The following is a 17,903-nucleotide window of genomic DNA, read 5'->3' on the forward strand; positions in this document are numbered from 1 at the left end:
TTATATTCACAAATTATATATCTTTAACCGTGTGTTTGCCATTTCATATGGTTTTTTAGATGTATTTACATTTTTATACGCATTTTTGATATTTTTGTTGGCTTATGTTTCTTGTTTATATATTTTTTTCTTGATATTTATTGAATTTTTGCACATTTTTGCACATTCCTGCAGTTTTATATAACTGCATTCTTAAAATATATATATTGTATATTCCCGGCTTATTCTGGGCTTTCTAATGAGTGGTAATATAGCTAGTTTTTTATATATGTTCTAATGTACTGTCAAGCACTTTATTATATTGTATGTTTTTAATGTACTGTTAAGCACTTTATTATATTGTATACATATAGATGTATTGCAATGCTGTAATGTTCGTATGTCTTTAGCTGGTATCTCCCCCTTGTCTAGGACAGACTTATATCTATGTGTCTTCTCTTCTTGCGCTAAGTGTAGTCAGCATGGTCCTCCCTGTATCTAGTACCTGTGGGTAATAAACTAAGTGTAGCCCCGGTTTGATCCACAAAACATAGCGTCTTTTAGACTCATGTGCCTGAAGTGTCTGTTCGTTTCTTCAGACACTCCTCCAGTGGTGAGCGCGCTCTGTTGGTGTCCGGATGCCGGCGTCTCCGTGGTAACGCGTCTGTGCGCGTCATCTGTCTCCGCCCCTCCATTCTGACTCGTCGGATGGGGGTGTGGACTGGTGACGCTGGACGCCGATCTGCGCAGGCGCGGCGTCCCGGAACAAGGACGTGAGCGCCATTGTTACACCGCTGTCACCAATGTACAAGGCGGGCTATAAATAGAATGAGCAAATGGTACACACTATACAGACCCCCTTAGAAGAAGCGGAACGCGAAACGCACGTCGGGGAAGGTGCCGCATATACAGGTTATGTATTAACCCTTATTTACTTTTTTGGGCTGGCATTGAGGCTTATGTGAGGCAAATATGTATATAGAAGTTCGCTTGAGATAGCTGTGTATATTGGTCCTACTACTGGCGTTATCCCTCTAACGTTGTAAACTTTAAGGGGATTGAGATTAGGCATGTAGCCATGAATATGGTACTAAATATTTTCTATACCCCCTTTACATTATAACATATCTCTGAAACACCAAGAAAACCATCCTTCACACAATATCAAGTAAAAACCATATATACTTTATTGAAAATTCCTTTAAAAATAAACAGTGATAGATAAAATCCACAGCACAGGAAAAGAAGGTGGGCTATCCAGGAAGTACACTCCGAGTATAATAATAACTAAATCCTAATACATGACATATGTGCCAGGTGACCATGTACATACATGCAGAGGAAAATAGGTAAAAAAGGACACAGTATAAAGTAAATACAAAGTATATATAATATAATAATTACCTATGGAGCGCTCCTGGAGACCCACCACACCCGACGCGCGTTTCGCAATGAAATGCTTCGTCCAGGGGTCTCGCCTGAACTGTGACACTCTTTTGATTGTAAGGATTCTTTATATATGCCTCTGTGTCAGTTTGAACTAACAACCATATGTATTTGGAAATTGTATATACACTCCTGCTACTGGTCACCTCTATATGGCGGTACTATTTTGTATGCGTATGCATCTCCAGTGTGATATGCTTTTATTTAATGTATTGAATAAAGATATTTCTGTTTAAAATATTTGAATTTTGGCATCAGCTTCCGTACTTTATAGGTGCAAAAAAAAAAAATTAGTGGCTGCCGCTCTGCTGTTGGGCAGCCACAAAACTTGCCAGCATCACTCCGTGCTGTTTGACTGCATCAGTCAGTGTCCGCTGTGCCGCCATCATCCTCCTGTGTGAAGCCAGGAGGTCCTCTAATGTAGGGATTTCTATGGAGGGAATTTTAAAACTTAACTTATTCTGTACATGCATCTAACTATCAGGTACGTGTTTGTAATTTAACACTTACGGTTTCCGGTTTGCTCGGGTGATGACGAGCTAAGGGACCACCCGGATCCTCTGGCATCACCGGCTAGGGAAAGATACAACACTTGATAGTACACGATAGCCCTATCCTTTACAAGTTGTATGGACCTTTTTTTATGTGCAAGAATTACCGGGAGACAAGGCTGCACCCATATCACGGAGTGATGCTGGCAAGCCTGTAGGTGACGAGCCTGTAGGTGACGAGCCTGTAGGTGACGAGCCTGTAGGTGACTCCGGCTGGGGCTCCGGGTCTGCAGGTGCTGGAGAAAAAATAAATTATTACATACCTGAGGTGCTGCACTGTAATTACTGTTGTAACTAATGTGCCGCCATATACAGGGCCGTATTTGGGGTCATATGATCAGGGGCCTCATTGTATGCAGGACTGTGCTGTGCTGGTTGTCATGGTGATGGGTGTGAGCCAAGTGTGTACGAGGCACGCGGAGCGGAGCCGAGTGTGTACGAGGCGCACTGAGCGGAGCCGGGTGTGTACGTGGCGCACTGAGCGGAGCCGGGTGTGTACGAGGCGCGCGGAGCGGAGCCGGGTGTGTACGAGGCGCACTGAGCGGAGCCAAGTGTGTACGAGGCACACTGAGCAGAGCCGGGTGTGTACGAGGCGCACTGAGCGGAGCCGGGTGTGTACGAGGCGCACTGAGCGGAGCCGGGTGTGTACGAGGCGCACTGAGCGGAGCCGGGTGTGTACGAGGCGCACTGAGCGGAGCCGGGTGTGTACGAGGCGCACTGAGCGGAGCCGGGTGTGTACAAGGCGTGCAGAGCGGAGCCGGGTATGTACGAGGCGCACTGAGCGGAGCTGGGTGTGTATGAGGCGCACTGAGCGGAGCCGGGTGTGTACGAGGCGCACTGAGCGGAGCCGGGTGTGTACGAGGCGCACTGAGCGGAGCCGGGTGTGTACGAGGCGCACTGAGCGGAGCCGGGTGTGTACGAGGCGCACTGAGGGGAGCCGGGTGTGTACGAGGCGAACTGAGCGGAGCCGGGTGTGTATGAGGCGCACTGAGGGGAGCCGGGTGTGTACGAGGCGCACTGAGGGGAGCCGGGTGTGTACGAGGCGCACTGAGCGGAGCCGGGTGTGTACGAGGCGCACTGAGTGGAGCCGGGTGTGTACGAGGCGCACTGAGCGGAGCCGGGTGTGTATGAGGCGCACTGAGGGGAGCCGGGTGTGTACGAGGCGCACTGAGCGGAGCCGGGTGTGTACGAGGCGCACTGAGCGGAGCTGGGCGTGTACGAGGCGCACTGAGCGGAGCCGGGTGTGTACGAGGCGCACTGAGTGGAGCCGGGTGTGTACGAGGCGCACTGAGCGGAGCCGGAAAACAATGCATTTACGCCGTAGCCAGGAGCCCTCATTATCATTGGAATATGTCAGGTTATTGTTTTTTTATTGTCTCTTGCTAACCAATCTTAACGCCACTCACCACGATGGGGCAGGCTCTGTGACCGGATGCTGGCAATCCGGTCACTGGACCTGTACCGCAGATCCGCCAGCTTCTTCCGGATCTGTGTACTGGAGCGCTGTACCCCAAATCTCTGGGCTAGGCCCCGACTGATCCTCCGCAGCACAGCCTGCTTGTGGAGGACTGGATGTTCAGAGCACTCATGACACCCATAATCCCTAGCATCCACCTCTGCAACTAAGTAGCGCACTTCTGCGTCGCCCCATGGTGTTGCTCGTCTCCTGGCCGCCATTTTGCCGCCTCTTGTAACAAGCTAGGCCGCATCAATGTCATTAAACCCGCCCACAACGCATCAACGACCTAAACCACGCCTACGACGTATCAACGTCTCCAGCGGTTTATTACAGGACGCTACTGCGTGCGTGAAGGTAGCGGGCTGAATTCTAATCTCCAGGTCTGACCGAAGACGCTGCTGCGTTCGAAAAGTGATGCATTATCAATACAGCGTCTCTGGTTGCACAGGAAGACTGGAGTGTTGGTGGTTTTATGTCTGGATATATAATTATTTTAAGATAGGTATTTATATTGGTATGTCTGTGAGTATGTATGTGTATATGTAGGTATCTGTATATCTGTGTAGATTTTTATGTATGTGTATATGGATGTATCTGTATACATATGAGTACACGTATGTATATACGGGCCCTTACTACTGAAAGAATGAGAAACAAAGCTTTTGCAAAGTAAAACACACAGTTTATTAGACAAATCATTACAATAACTAAAACAGTGTATAAATGTCAGTAGTAGCCCACTATAAGTTCTGATGCTGCCAAGTAACAGCACCAGGACCGTTAAAATATTGGCAGTAGTTGTCTCGGCAGGTCTTCGTATCATGGGTGTTTCTGCCAGGTCCCAATGGTTTAAGGCCTGCAATTGCGGGATAATTTGCGCGCCATTCACCGAGCTGCACTTCCCCATTTACTAGGCCCACAGAGTCCATGAAGCCAGGTGGACTGTACACCAATGCATCGCGACGGCGAAGGAAGTTGTGAAGCACGCAACAAGCCAAAACTACGGAGTCTATCGATTCAAGCTTCATGTTAATAGGCGTGTGGAAAACTCTGAAGCGATTGGCCATGATACCGAAGGCATTTTCTACAACCTGACGTGCCCTTGACAAGCGGTAATTGAAAATTCTTCTTTCCTCTGTTAGACTTTTTTGGGGGAATGGTTTGATAAGATTGGGATGAAGCGGGAAGGCCTCATCTCCAACAAAAACAAAATTAAGGTTGCCTCTGGTCTCAGAGTTGGGAGGCAAGTGAAGGTCACAGTTGTTCAAACGCTCTCCAAAGAGTGTGTGCTCTAAAACGCCACCATCGGAAACCCTTCCGTTGATGCCAACATCTACATTTATAAATTCGTAATTCGCGTTAACAAGGGCCATCAGGATGATGCTGAAATAGCCCTTATAATTAAAGAAATAGGATCCGCTGTTCGGTGGTTGAGTGATCCGGACATGTTTCCCGTCCAAAGCCCCACCACAGTTAGGGAACTGCCAAAGCTGCTCAAAATCGGAGGCAATCTTTTTCCATTCCTCCTCCGTGTTGGGAAACTGCATGTAGCTACGTAGACTGTGGAAAATCGCATTACATGTCTCTGGAATTAGAACGCTGAGCAGGGTCCTTGAAATGGCTGAAGAAAAATGCAAGTCTTGCAGCGAGCGCCCGGTGGCCAGGAATCGCAGCGTGACTGCAAATCTTTCATCTGCCGGGATGGCAGCACGCATCGCTGTATCCTTCCGTTGAATCATTGGAGTAATTATTTCCAGTAAATGTTTGAAGGATTCCTCTGACATCCGCAGATAGTTGCGGAGATCATGAGGATTCTTCTCCTGAAGCTCTCTCACAAGTTGCATGTGGGACAAATCAGACCTCTTCTGCAGCCACTCTCTGGTCCACATGCGAAGCTTTCGTTTGGAATGCCTCTCTAGCATTCGTGCCTCATCTTTAACGCGAGCTTCCTCAACCAGCAATGCAGCAAACACAACAGCACACTGCGCATTGTTCATGATGCTGCAAACTGAAACAAATAAAATGAAAAGATGAGAAAGTTATTAAAAAAATAAATAAATAAATGCACTCCCTTTTGTTAGCGTACATGACAGAAAACATGCTGTATGGGTGTGCACGCACAAGACCCCCTAAAATGGCAGCCCGTGCAAAAGTATATGTACGCAGATACCAGCCAAGCCCTCCCTCCCTCCAGAGCAATGATAGCAGATAATTAGTAGGTGCCCTAAAAATTAAGGAAAAATGAAAACGCATTTGAGACCCCAAACGATACCTACCGTGCACAAAATATAGGTGTCGGAAGAACCGTTGATAATAGATATATCGAAGAGGAGTCGCTGGCCGGAGAACTCTACAACGATCTGCAAACCACCACGCGGTCAGGAACAAAGGATGGAAGCGCTACTGTGTCGCCTTCTGTTGAAGGCATCTCCGCAAATCAGAACGCAGTAGCGACCACCAATCGGAGCGGAGGGGTGCGGAAAAGGCAACGCAAATGCACGCCCATGTGTCGGTGTCTGAGTCGTCAACGAGGTCGTTGGTACGGTGTCAAACACAGCGATGTGTGCTACCCAGCGGGACCTCAACGATCAAAATAAGGTCCAGGCCATTCTGACACGACCAGCGATCTCACAGCAGGGGCCTAGTCGCTGCTACGTGTCATACATAGCGATATCGCTACTGAGGTCGCTGTTGCGTAACAAAATTTGTGACTCAGCAGCGATCTCGCTAGCGATCTCGCTTAGTGTGACGGGGGCTTTACATGAAATAAGATCCTCACGCTTCTTATGAGTTAGGATTTTATGCGCTCTATTGAGTGTCCAAGATGGATAACTGCGACGTTTTAGTTTGTCAGATACGCTATCAATTTCTATGTCAAGGTCCATGTCTCTACTACAATGACAATTGCGTTTAAGGGTACCGTCACACAGTGGCATTTTGATCGCTACGACGGCACGATCCGTGACACTCCAGCATCGTAACAATATCGCTCCAGCGTCGTAGACTGCTGTCACACTTTGCAATGTACGACGCTGGAGCGATAATTTCATGACGTATGTGCGATGTAGAAGCCGTTGGTTACTATGCGCACATCGTATACAATATCGTGCACACCTTTGTTACACCATGCGATCATGCCGCCACAGCGGGACACTAGACGACGAAAGTTTCAAACGATCTGCTACGACGCACGATTCTCAGCGGGGTCCCTGATCGCAGGAGCATGTCAGACACAGCGAGATCGCTGGAAAGTCACGGATATATCGCTGGAACGTCACAAATCGTGCCGTCGTAGCGATCAAAATGCCACTGTGTGACGGTACCCTAACTCTAATACATTCCCCAAAATGCTTTTTGGATGTGCATTGAACAGCAAGGTGGATTGCTGCAGAGGGGAAAAAGAAAAAAAAATCTTTAAATCTCCAGCTTAGGGAGTGTGAGCGAGCTGAGTGTGACCTGAGCGTTAAGGTACCATCACACAAAACGATATCGTTAACGATATTTTTGCGTTTTGTGACGTAGCAACAATATCGTTAATGAAATCGTTATGTGTGACAGCGACCAACGATCAGGCCCCTGCTGGGAGATCGTTGGTCGCTGGGGAAAGTCCAGCACTTTATTTCGTCGCTGGATCTCCCGCTGACATCGCTGAATCGGCGTGTGTGACGCCGATTCAGCGATGTCTTCACTGGTAACTAGGGTACACATCGGGTTACTAAGCGCAGGGTCGCGCTTAGTAACCCGATGTTTACCCTGGTTACCGTTGTAAATGTAAAAAAAAAAGACTACATACTTACATTCCCGGTGTCTGGTCATGTCCCTCGCCTTCAGCTTCCTGCAGTGCACTGACTGGTGAGCGCCGGCCGGCCATAAAATACAGCGGTGACGTCACCGCTCTACTTTACAGCTGGCGCTCAGTCAGTGCGGGAAGCTGATGTTTACCCTGGTTACCAGGGGACTTCGAGATCGTTGGTCGCTGGAGAGCTGTCTGTGTGACAGCTCTCCAGCGACCAAACAGCGACGCTGCAGCGATCGACATCGTTGTCGGTATCGCTGCAGCGTCGCTTAGTGTGACGGTACCTTAAGTGTGAACGGCGGTAAGTGTGACTTGTGATTCAGTGAAGAGGTATTTGGAAAGCCTTTAACAAATACCTGTGTGAATTGGTGTGAGTTGCTGAATTGGGAGTAGCTATATTCACAAGGGGTTAACTTAGGGTGGGGTCTCATAATTAAGGGTTTATAAGGGGCAGCTGGTTGGGACTCAAGTCCTTTTTGGAGGTGCATTGAACAGCAAGGCGGATTGCTGCAGAGGGGAAGAAAAAAAAATCTTTAAATCTCCAGCTTAGCGAGTGTGAGCGAGCTGAGTGTGAGCTGAGTGTAAGTGTGAACGGCGGTAAGTGTGACTTGTGATTCAGTGACTTTGGATTCAGGGTGTTTCCAAGGGAGGAATTGCTGTCTGTATTTTATTAATACTGTACTTTGTATTTATTTTTATTTAACTTTTCTGTCTGGTGCAATCCCCAGTAGGAAATGAGCTCCACTATTGTTAATGCCATCCAGTGCACATCTTGCCACATGTATGCAGTCCTTGATCAGCCGGTCGAGGGTGCATACTGCTGTGCGAGATGTGAGCATGTTGAGCATTTGGAAGCCCAGATTCTGGATCTAAATGTGCAGCTGGCAACACTGAGATCCATAGACAATAGACAATATGGAGAGGAGTCTTCTGCTCACTGAGCAAACGCTCAATGGGATAGATGAGGGGGGGATGGTAGGATGGAGCCGCAGGACAGTGAAGTAGCAAGATGGGCGACAGTTAGGAAGCGGGGTAGAGGGAAGAATGCCAGGCAGGCTAGTCCTGATTTGGCACACCCCAATAAGTTTGCTAAGTTGGCAGATGAGGTGGGTGCCAGTACAGGGGTAGCACTGCTGCAGCCAGGCATGTCTTCTGAAAGCCGGAGGAGTGACTGCTCAAGTAAGGAGGGAAATAGGAGAACAGGGCAGGCCAGACAGGTGCTGGTAGTGGGCGACTCAATTATTAGGGGAACAGATAGGGCAATCTGTCACAAAGACAGGGATCGTCGAACGGTGTGCTGCCAACCTGGCGCTCGAGTCCGACACATCGCTCATCGGGTGGACAGATTACTGGGAGTGGCTGGTGAGGACTCAGCGGTCATGGTGCACATTGGCACAAACAGTTAATAATTTAAGAAAGAATAGAGGTACAGATAGGAACATCAAGTGCATGTATACTAATGCTAGAAGCCTCGCCAACAAAATGGATAAATTAGAATTAATGTTGTTGGAGCATAATTATGACATGGTGGGGATATCTGAAACATGGCTGGATGAGAGCCATGACTGGGCTGTTAACTTGCAGGGCTATAGCCTTTTCAGAAATGACCGTACAGATAAGCGAGGGAGAGGGTGTGTCTGTATGTAAAATCGTCTTTAAACCCCATCCGGCGTGATAATATAGGTGAATTTAATGAAAATGTAGAGTCCTGTGGGTGGAGATAAGGGGAGGGGGAAAAATAATAAATTACTGATAGGGGTTTGTTATAGATCTCCAAAAATAATGGAAGCAATGGAGAATATCCTCGTAAAGCAAACAGATGAAGCTGCGACTCAAGGAGAAGTCATTATTATGGGGGACTTCAACTACCCTGAAATAGATTGGGGAGCGGAAATCTGCAGTTCCAGCAAAGGTAATCGGTTTTTGACAACTACGAAAGACAATTACCTTTTACAACTGGTTCAGCACCCAACAAGAAGGGGGGCACTGCTAGACCTAATATTAACCAACAGGCCAGACCGCTTATCAAATATAAGGGTTGGGGTCACTTGGGGAATATTGATCACAAAATAATAAGTTTTCATGTATCCTTTAATAAGATGTGTAGTAGAGGGGTTACACGGACACTAAACTTCAGGAGGGCAAATTTGCAACGGATGAGAGATGATTTTGGTGCAATAAACTGGAACAATATCCTGAGACATAAAAATACACAAAGAAAATGGGAGATGTTTATTAGCATCCTGGATAGGACCTGTGCACAGTATATACCGTATGGGAATAAACGTACTAGAAATAGGAGGAAACCAATATGGCTAAATAGAGCTGTAAGGTGCGCAATAAGTGACAAAAAGAAAGCATTTAGAGAATTAAAGGAAGTAGGTAGTGATGAGGCATTAAATAAATACAGAAAATTAAATAAAGTCTGTAAAGGCAGCAAAGATTGAGACAGAGAAACTCATTGCCAGAGAGAGTAAAAATAATCCCAAAATATTCTCTAACTATGCAAATAGTAAGAAACTAAAAAATTATATTGTTGGCCCCCTTAAAATAGTCTGGGTGAAATGGTGGATGAGGATGAGGAAAAAGCCAATATGCTAAATGACTTTTTTTCATTAGTATTTACGAAAGAAAATCCCATGGCAGACAATATGATCAGTGATAACAAAAATTCCACATTAAGTGTCACCTGCTTAACCCAGCAGGAAGTACGGCGGCGTCTAAAAATCACTAAAATTGACAAATCTCCGGGCCTGGTTGGGATACATCCCCGAGTACTGCAGGAATTAAATACAGTCATTGATAGACCATTATTTTTAATCTTTAAAGAATCCATAATAACAGGGTCTGTGCCACAGGACTGGCATATAGCAAATGTGGTGCCAATATTCAAAAAGGGGACAAAAACTGAACTCGGTAATTATAGGCCAGTAAGCTTAACCTCTACTGTGGGTAAAATCCTAGAGGGCATTCTAAGGGATGTTATGCTGGAGTATCTGAAGAGGAATAACCTCATGACCCAGTATCAGCATGGGTTTACTAGGGACCGTTCATGTCAGACTAATTTGATCAGGTTCTATGAAGAGTTAAGTTCCAGACTGAACCAAGGGAACCCAGTAGATGTAGTGTATATGGACTTTTCAAAAGCTTTTGATACGGTGCCACACAAAAGGTTGATACATAAAATGAGAATAATGGGGATAGGGGAAAATATGTGTAAGTGGGTTGAGAGCTGGCTCAGGGATAGGAAACAAAGGGTGGTTATTAATGGAACACACTCGGACTGGGTCGCGGTTAGCAGTGGGGTACCACAGAGGTCAGTATTGGGCCCTCTTCTTTTTAACATATTTATTAATGACCTTGTAGGGGCATTCAGAGTAGAATTTCAATATTTGCAGATGACACTAAACTCTGCAGGGTAATCAATACAGGGGAGGACAATTTTATATTACAGGATGATTTATGTAAACTAAAAGCCTGGGCTGATAAATGGCAAATGAGCTTTAATGGGGATAAATGTAAGGTCATGCACTTGGGTAGAAGTAATAAGATGTATAATTATGTGCTTAATTCTAAAACTCTGGGCAAAACCGTCAATGAAAAAGACCTGGGTGTATGGGTGGATGACAAACTCATTTTCAGTGGCCAGTGTCAGGCAGCTACTACTAAGGCAAATAAATTAATGGGATGCTTTAAAAGAGGTATAGATGCTCATGAATAGAACATAATATTACCTCTATACAAGTCACTAGTTCGATAACACTTAGAATACTGTGCACAGTTCTGGTCTCCGGTTTATAAGAAAGACATAGCTGAACTGGAGCAGGTGCAGAGAAGAGCGACCAATGATGGATCAGGTTATTATCACAAAAACCCATCATAAATCATTAAGTGGTAATTCCCTTTTACATGCCAATAGTGGTCATCCCAAGCACACTATTCAGTCTGTCCCAGTTGGGGAATTTATTAGAGTTAAACGCAATTGTAGTAGAGACATGGACCTTGACATAGAAATTGATAGCGTATCTGACATACTAAAACGTCGCAGTTATCCATCTTGGACACTCAATAGAGCGCATAAAATCCTAACTCATAAGAAGCGTGAGGATCTTATTTCATGTAAGGAACGGAATTTTTCTGGTAATTTCATTAAAAAACCTTTTGTTTGTTTTCAATTCAGTCCCCAGTTTAGCCAAATTAACCCCTTAGCGACAGCCGATACGCCTTTTAACGGCGGCCGCTAAGGGTACTTAAACCACAGCGCCGTTAATTAACGGCACTGTGGAAAAAGTAAATAGCGCCCCCCAGAGTCGGATTTTCTCCGGGGTCTCGGCTGCCGGGGGTAGCCGAGACCCCAGAGAACATGATTCGGGGGGTTTTTAACCCACCCCGCATTTGCGATCGCCGGTAATTAACCGTTTACCGGCGATCGCAAAAAAAACCAAAAAACGCAATCTCTTTTTAATTTCTCTGTCCTCCGATGTGATCGCACATTGGAGGACAGAGAAAAGGGGTCCCAGGTAGCCCCCCAATACTTACCTATCTCCCCCGATGCTTCTCGTGGCTCTCAGTGGGCGCCGCCATCTTCAAAATGGCGGGCGCATGCGCAGTGCGCCCGCCGGCCGGCCCCGCGAGAATCTTTGGGGTCTCGGCTGCCGGGGGTAGCCGAGACCCCAAAGAGCATGATCGGGGTCGGTTTTACCGACCCCTGTTTTGCGATCGCCGGTAATTAACTGTTTACCGGCGACCGGAAAAAAAAAAAAAAAAAAGTCAAAGTGTAATTCTCTGTCCTCTGATGTGATCGCACATCAGAGGACAGAGAAATAGGGGGATTCGGGGACCCTGCCATACTCACCTGTGTCCCTGGGTCCTCCTGCTGCTCCTCCTGGCCGCCGGCAAAAGAAAATGGCGGGCGCATGCGCAGTGCGCCCGCCATCTGTCTCCATCTACAGGCCGGCAGGAGAAGAGCAGTTGGGGCTAAAATTAGGGTTAGGGGTAGGGTTAGGGTTAGGGGTAGGGTTAGGGGTAGGGTTAGGGTTAGGGTCAGGGGTAGGGTTAGGGGTAGGGTTAGGGGTAGGGTTAGGGCTAGGGGTAGGGTTAGGGCTAGGGGTAGGGCTAGGGTTAGGGCTAGGGTTAGGGGTAGGGTTAGGGCTAGGGTTAGGGCTAGGGTTAGGGGTAGGGATAGGGGTAGGGTTAGGGCTAGGATTGGGGTTAGGGCTAAATTTAGGATTAGGGTTGGGGCTAAATTTAGAGTTAGGGTTGGGGCTAAATTTAGGGTTAGGCTTCTTTCACACTTACGTCGGTACGGGGCCGTCGCAATGCATCGGTCCGACATACCGACACACGTTGTGAAAATTGTGCACAACGTGGGCAGCGGATGTAGTTTTTCAACGCATCCGCTGCCCAATCTATGTCCTGGAGAGGAGCGGGCGGAGTTACGGCCACGCATGCGCGGTCAGAAATGGCGGATGCGACGTACAAAAAAACATTACATTGAATGTTTTTTTGTGCTGACGGTCCGCCAAAGCACTGATCCAGTGCACGACAGACGCGACGTGTGGCCATCCGTCACGATCCGTCGGCAATACAAGTCTATGGGCAAAAAACGCATCCTGCGGGCACATTTGCAGGATCCGTTTCTTGTCCAAAACAACGGATTGCGACGGATGCCAAACAACGCAAGTGTGAAAGTAGCCTTAGGGCTAGGGTTAGGGTTGGGGCTAAAGTTAGGGCTAGGGTTGGGGCTAAAGTTAGGGTTAGAGTTTGGATTAGGGTTATGGTTTGGATTAGGGTTGGTATTAGGGTTAGGGTTGGCATTAGGGTTACGCTTGGGATTAGGGTTAGGTTTGGGATTAGGGTTAAGGTTAGGGTTGTGATTAGGGGTGTATTGGGATTAGGGTTAGGTTTGAGGTTAGGGTTGAGATTAGGATTAGGGGTGTGTTGGATTTATTTCTTCAAACTGCACCTTTAACCCAATCCCACCTCTTCCCTCCCTTATCCTCCCCTCTTTTGAAGTCCATTCTGTCCGCATCTACTCTCCCTCCAACCTCCAAGTGGCCGTCATATACCGACCTCCGGGCCCAGCCACTGCCTTTATTGACCAATTCTCCACCTGGCTTCTTCACTTTCTCTCTGCTGACACTCCCACCATCATCATGGGTGACTTCAACATCCCCATGAGATACCCTTCAGTCAACAGCCTCCAAACTTCTGTCCCTTACCTCATCCTTTGGACTTACTCAGTGGTCCTCCGCAGCCACCCACACGGATGGGCATACACTAGACCTGGTATTCACCCGTCTCTGCTCTCTATCTAACTTCACCACCTCCCCTCTCCCTCTATCCGACCACCATCTGCTCACCTTCTCATCCCTGTCCTCCTCACCAATCATCCATATCCAGCAACATGCGCACCCACGCAGAAACCTTGCACACCTAGACACCCACACACTCTCTGACTCTATCCTACCACTGGCATCCATATCCTCACTCCACGACACAGACAGTGCTGCTGCTTTCTACAATGCCACTCTCGCATCAGCTATTGACACGGTTGCCCCTCTCGTCCATGGCAGAGCGCGACATATCAATAGACAACCTTGGCATAATAACACCACCAAAATGCTAAGGCAAGTGTCCAGGGTTGCGGAGCGGCGTTGGAAGAGAACACACTCGCAAGACGACTTCACTGTATTCAAACAAGCAACACTCGCTTTTAAATCTGCACTCACCTCTGCTAAACAGGCCTACTTCACAACCCTCGTATCTTCCCTATCCCACAACCCCAAACAGTTATTCAAAACATTTAACTCCCTCCTCCGCCCCCCACTGCCCCCTCCAACCTCCCTCATCTCTGCTGAGGACTTTGCCACACACTTTAAAAATAAGATCGACCAGACAAGGCAAGACTTTATTGTTCAACCACCACAACCCCTTTGTATACCAGACCAATGCCCAAACCCCATAACCTCCCTATCCAACATCACTGAAGGGGGACTTAATTGTCTCCTCTCCAAATCCCACCTCACCACCTGTGCGCTCGACCCCATCCCATCCCACCTCCTCCCCAACCTCACCACCACACTTATCCCATCCCTAACCCACCTCTTCAACCTATCACTAACTTCTGGCACCTTCCCCTCTGCGTTCAAACGTGCCACAATCACGCCTATCCTTAAAAAGCCAACCCTCGATCCAACTGCTATGTCCAGCTATCGCCCAATATCGCTGCTCCCATTTGCTTCCAAACTCCTGGAGCAGCACGTCCATGCTGAACTCTCCTCCCACCTCTCATCTAACTTGTTGTACGACAATCTACAATCTGGTTTCTGCCCCCATCACTCAACTGAGACAGCCCTGACCAAAATCACTAACGACCTACTTACCGCCAAAGCTACTGGACAATACTCTTTACTCCTCCTTCTAGACCTGTCCTCTGCTTTCGACACAGTTGACCACTGCCTCCTACTGCAGATGCTCTCCTCCTTTGGCATCAAAGACCTTGCCCTATCCTGGATCGCCTCGTACCTTTCCTACCACACATTCAGCGTCTCCCACTCCCATACTACCTCCTCATCCCACCCTCTCTCTGTTGGAGTCCCCCAAGGCTCTGTTCTAGGACTCCTACTCTTCTCAATCTATACACTTGGCTTGGGACAACTCATAAAGTCCCATGGATTCCAGTACCACCTCTATGCTGACGACACTCAGATCTACGTCTCTGGCCCAGACGTCACCGCTCTGCTGTCCAGAATCCCAGAGTGCCTATCAGCCATATCCTCCTTCTTCTCCTCTCGCTTCCTCAAACTCAATGTGGACAAATCTGAACTCATCATCTTTCCTCCATCCCACAAATCTTCCTTACTTGACCTATCTATCGCAGTCAATGACATCATGCTTTCCCCTGTACCTGAAGTCCGCTGCCTCGGAGTAACCTTCGACTCTTCCCTGTCCTTCAAACCACACATCCAAGCTCTTTCCACCTCCTGTCGCCTCCAGCTCAAATATATCTCCAGGATCCGTCCTTTCCTCAACCCCCAATCTACTAAAATGCTTGTGCACGCCCTCATCATTTCCCGCCTTGACTACTGCAACATCCTTTTCTGTGGCCTCCCTGCTAACACCCTTGCACCTCTCCAGTCCATCCTTAACTCTGCTGCCCGACTAATCCATCTCTCTCCTCGCTACTCCTCCGCTTCCCCCCTCTGCAAATCTCTTCACTGGCTCCCTTTCCCTCAGCGTATCCAGTTCAAATTGCTAATACTGACCTACAAAGCCATCCACAACCTGTCTCCTCCATATATCTCTGAACTAATCTCTCGATATCTTCCCTCACGTGACCTCCGGTCCTCCCAAGACCTCCTTCTCTCCTCCACACTTATTCGCTCCTCATCCAATCGCCTCCAAGACTTCTCCCGAATATCCCCCATCCTCTGGAACTCTCTGCCCCAACACGTCCGGCTATCAACCACAGTCGGATCCTTCAGACGGAACCTGAAAACTCATCTCTTCAGGAAAGCCTACAGCCTGCATTGACACCGCTGCTGCCTCATCACTATCGAAGCTACCGCCTCACCAACACCGGAGCTACCGCCTCACCAACACCGGAGCTCATGCAACCCTCAACCTACTGTCTCCTTCCCCATAATCCTGTAGAATGTACGCCCGCAAGGGCAGGGTCCTCTCTTATGAAAGGTAATTCAGTACCACAATGGACATAGAGGTCAGCGCACATACAGTGACCTGGCAATAACCCAAAAAACAAGAACGAGCTCTGAGACGTGGGAACTCTGTTGACTGCAATCCCTAATCCTCTCAAACCCACTAAAGGCAGCCGTGGATTGCGCCTAACGCTCCCTATGCAACTCGGCACGGCCTGAGAAACTAGCTAGCCTGAAGATAGAAAATAAGCCTACCTTGCCTCAGAGAAATACCCCAAAGGAAAAGGCAGCCCCCACATATAATGACTGTGAGTTAAGATAAAAAGACAAACGTAGAGATGAAATAGATTTAGCAAAGTGAGGCCCAACTTTCTGAACAGAGCGAGGATAGGAAAGGTAACTTTGCGGTCAACACAAAACCCTACAAAAACCACGCAAAGGGGGCAAAAAGACCCTCCGAACTAACGGCACGGAGGTACACCCTCTGCGTCCCAGAGCTTCCAGCAAGCAGTAAAAAACAAATTGACAAGCTGGACAGAAAAAAACAGCAAACAAATAGCAAAGAGAACTTAGCTATGCAGAGCAGCAGGCCACAGGAACGATCCAGGAGGAAACAGGTCCAATACTAGAACATTGACTGGAGGCCAGGATCAAAGCACTAGGTGGAGTTAAATAGAGCAGCACCTAATGACTTCACCACATCACCTGAGGAAGGAAACTCAGAAGCCGCAGTACCACTTTCCTCCACCAACGGAAGCTCACAGAGAGAACCAGCCGAAGTACCACTTGTGACCACAGGAGGGAGCTCTGCCACAGAATTCACAACAGTCCTCGCCCCTCTGTATCAGTCCGTCATTGTTAGTTTGTTTACTGTATGTGATATTTGTAACTTGTATGTAACCCCTTCTCATGTACAGCACCATGGAATCAATGGTGCTATATAAATAAATAATAATAATAATAATTTAGGGTTTTGATTAGGGTTATGGTTAGGGTTGACATTAGGGTTGTTTTGGGGTAAGGGTTGTGATTATGGTTAGGGTTAGTGATTAGGATTATGGATCAGGTTGGGATTAGGGTTAGGGGTGTGTTGGGGTTAGGGTTGGAGCTAGAATTGGGGGGTTTCCACCGTTTAGGTACATCAGGGGGTCTCCAAACATGATAGCCAATTTTGCGCTCAAAAAGTCAAATGGTGCTCCCTCCCTTCTGAGCTCTGCCGTGCGCCCAAACAGTGGGTTACCCCCACATATGGGGCATCAGCATACTCGGGATAAATAGGACAACAACTTCTGGGGTCCAATTTCTCTTGTTACCCTTGTGAAAATAAAAACTTGGGGGCTACAAAATCCTTTTTGTGGAAAAATATATATATATATTTTTTATGACTCTGCATTATAAACTTCTGTGAAGCACTTGGGCATTCAAAGTTCTCACCACACATCTATATAAGTTCCTTGGGGGGTCTAGTTTCCAAAACGGGGTCACTTGTGGGGGGTTACTACTGTTTAGGTACATCAGGGGCTCTGCAAACGCAACATAACGCCCACAGACCATTCTATCTAAGTCTGCATTCCAAAACGGCGCTCCTTCCCTTCCGAGCTCTGCCGTGTGCCCAAACAGTGGTTTACCCCCACATATGGGGCATCGGCATACTCAGGATAAATTGGACAACAACTTTAGTCGTCCAATTTATCCTGTTACCCTTGTGAAAATAAAAACTTGGGGGCTACAATATCTTTTTTGTGAAAAAAAAAATATTTTTTATTTTCACGACTCTGCATTCTAAACTTCTGTGAAGCACTTGGGCATTCAAAGTTCTCACCACACATCTAGATAAGTTCCATGGGGGGTCTAGTTTCCAAAATGGGGTCACTTGTGGGGGATTTCTACTGTTTAGGCACATCAGGGGCTCTCCAAATGCGACATGGCGTCCGATCTCAATTCCAGCCAATTCTACATTGAAAAAGTAAAACGGCACTCTTTCTCTTCCAAGCTCTGCGGTGCGCCCAAAC

Source organism: Ranitomeya imitator, chromosome 1 (assembly GCF_032444005.1).
Source record: "Ranitomeya imitator isolate aRanImi1 chromosome 1, aRanImi1.pri, whole genome shotgun sequence".
Lineage (NCBI taxonomy): Eukaryota > Metazoa > Chordata > Amphibia > Anura > Dendrobatidae > Ranitomeya > Ranitomeya imitator.